The 3,286-nt window shown below is 31.1% G+C and overlaps 1 long non-coding RNA gene across 1 annotated transcript; it reads right to left on the bottom strand.

Moving 5' to 3' along the window:
* Positions 1-211: 211 nt before the first annotated feature.
* Positions 212-722, bottom strand: LOC121222208 (uncharacterized). The gene is made up of 3 exons (XR_005919312.1): positions 549-722; positions 411-469; positions 212-287 (listed from the first exon to the last, which is right to left on the bottom strand). It is a non-coding gene; the product is annotated as an uncharacterized lncRNA (long non-coding RNA).
* Between the last annotated feature and the right edge of the window lie 2,564 nt (positions 723-3,286).

Below are 3,286 nucleotides of genomic sequence, written 5' to 3'. Positions count from 1 at the left end.
CCGAAAATTACCCAAATTACCCGAATTACCCAAAAATTACCCAAATTACCCGAATTACCCGAATTAAATCACTACATAATTAAAAAAATTACATAAATATTTGAATCACTACATAATTAAAAATATTACATAAGTCTTTGAATCACTACATAATTAAAAATATTACATAAGTCTTGAATTAACACAGAATTGAAATGTATGTTTTTAACATTCTCCATTTATATCCATTTCATCTTTCCAAAATATATCCATTTCATCTCTCCAAAATATCTCCATTTGCATTAAACCTAAAAAAAACATGAGCAAAAATTTAGCATATAATAGAAATATACGCATTTAAAAAAAACTCAAATAATATAAACAAACGAATAGATTATAAATTAACAAGAATAAGATAGTAGTAAGCATACCCTTCAACTCACGAAAGCTCATGAATCTAGGGTAGGCTCTAATGCATTCCAAGAAATGTCTAAACATTGAATCAACTAAATAAGTAAGAGTGATATGGTAAAAAAATTGAAACTATTAAAATAAAACAATAAACATACCATTTTCAATCTTGTCAAGCTCTTGGATTTGTTCTTCAATCTTTTTTATGTCTTCTTGTGATGATGATCTTCGAATCCAATCTTGAGTACACACAAGAGCTTGTACAATTTTAGGAGTTAAAGAACTCCTATATTGATCAAGCACACGTCCTCCGGTACTAAATGCAGACTCTGAAGCAACCGTAGAAACCGATATAGCTAACACATCTCTAGCAATTTTTGAAAGAGTGGGAAATCTAGGGCTATTCACTTTCCACCACAATAAAATATCAAAATCTTCAACAAATTCTTCATTAGCCTCAGCTAGATATTTATCCAACTCAGATGTTTTATCCTCACCACAAATTTCCAACTCACGCTTTTTATACAAAGCTTGCATTCGCCTTTTCATTTTTTGTTGTGGTTCACCAATAGAAACATGTGTTGACACACTCGATTGGCTACAAGTACTATACTCATCAAACAATTCATACAAAGATTCCTTTAACTTTTGCATCATTTCACAATCTTTTTCAGAACTAGACATTTCACTAAGTGCAAATTCAAGATACTTTAGTTTTTGTCTAGGATCTAAAACACAAGCAACAAACATAAACAAATTCATTTTATCAATATCACCCCAATACTTATCATACTTCTCTTTCATCTTGATGGCCATAACATTGAAATCAATATTACTATTTAACTGAGCATCTCGTAAAAGAATATCAATTTCGGAAAGCTCATCAAAAAAATTATTGGACGTGACATATGAAGTGCCAGATATACGCAAAGTGACTTCATAAAAGTGTTCCAAGAAATCCCTCAGGTTTCTAACATTATCTCAATCATCCACACTAGGCCAACCCTTTCCCCTTTCAAATTCAGCCCTAAAATTTGTATCTTGCTCCTCAAATCTCTCAAAAGCTCTTTCAAAGTTCTGAGCAGTGTCTAACATTAAGTAGGTCGAGTTCCACCTAGTACAAACATCAAGACACAACATCTTCTTACACTATCTTTTCCACCACAACACACTCCTTAAACTTTTGTAATCTAGTTGGAGATTGTCTCACATATCTAACAGCCCCCTAACACGTTCAACAGATTTATACATTTCCTCTAAGCCTTCAACAACAATCAAATTCACAATGTGTGCCATGCATCTCATATGAAGATATTTACCATTTTGAACTAAACCCCCTCGAGGGTTAAATTTCTTTCTCAAATAACCAATAGCAACATCATTTGAACTTGCATTATCAACAGTAACAGTAAACAACTTATCAATCCCCCAATTCAACAAGCATTTCTCAATCACCATCCCAATGGACTCACCCTTATGACTAGAAATTGGACAAAAGTTTAAAATCTTTTTATTCAATTTTCAATCGTTATCAATAAAGTGAGCAGTGATACACAAATAATTAACTCTTTGCAAAGATGTCCATGTGTCAGTAGTTAAGCAAACTCTAGAACAAGAACTTCTCAAAAGTTGTTTTATCTTGACCCTTTCATCTAGATACAATTGATAAACATCCCTAGTCATAGTAGTTCGTGAAAGAATATGAAACCTAGGACATGCCACAAACATAAATTTCTTAAAACCTTCACTTTCAACAAACTTGAAAGGTAATTCATCAATCAGAATCATTTGTGCTAATCCTTTCCTACATGCTTCTTGATCAAATCTCCAAGTTGAAAGATTCCCTTCCCCCCTTCAACTCCCTTTCTAGGTAAAATTAGTTGTCCTTGACTAGTGTCAACAACATTACTAGGATTTTTCTTACATGAACCAATATGATATTCCAATGACCCCGTACCATTTTTTTCATATCACAACAAAATTCTTTTTCACAATAATTACATTTAGCCTTACTTGCACCCTCACTATTAATAAATTTAGTGAAGTGAGACCAAACTTCTGACCTTTGAGGAGGGGCTTTTCTTTTCCCGGTAGTCCCCTTTGTTTGGATTGAAGCTTCAACTCCCGAATTTTCAGAATCTATCGAAGTAGGAGGTGTAACACTACCCTCAATAGATGTTGGTTCGGTTGAAATTCTGCAAGATCAAGAGTAGCATATACAAGTTTAGTTTAACCCATTACAATATACAATATTATCATTACACCGTTAGTATAAATAACGATGTTTGATAAATATGTTGTTTTACTTCATTCTTTCTTTTCTCTAATTCCATTTAATTCTTAAACCGAAAATGCAGCAGTGTCTAAAATATGGGTCTGCTTGTGTTGACTTTGATAATGAATGACAATACATTTGATGTAAAAACATTAATTAGTATGAATAGTATTATTCGAAGAATATGTATAAAGATAACTTTTCATATATGAGTTTTTTTTAAGTAAAAATAATATCATTGGATTATATGTGAACTTAAAATAAAATAAATTTGAATTAAACTTATGAATGACGAGACACAAATTTAAAATATTTTCAAAAGATATATACATTAATTACAAACAGATATATCTCATATGCAGTTGTCAATATATTCAATATGTACATTAATTACAAACAGAGCAGTTTATATATACATTAATTAATAATTACAATATATTCAATATGTTGTTGTCAGCTAACAGATATATCTCATATGCTAATCAACACCATATATAAAATTTTTATATAAATAACAATCTCAGTTTAATTAGTCAATATATATGGAAAAGTTTGGTCAATTGTTGAAACTTGAAAGATGTCATTTGACACTGAAAGCCACACTGAAAGTTTGGTCACTGG

This window comes from Gossypium hirsutum, chromosome D10, assembly GCF_007990345.1.
Source record: "Gossypium hirsutum isolate 1008001.06 chromosome D10, Gossypium_hirsutum_v2.1, whole genome shotgun sequence".
NCBI classification, from domain to species: Eukaryota; Viridiplantae; Streptophyta; class Magnoliopsida; order Malvales; family Malvaceae; genus Gossypium; species Gossypium hirsutum.
This window is presented reverse-complemented; position numbering and strand designations above follow the sequence as displayed.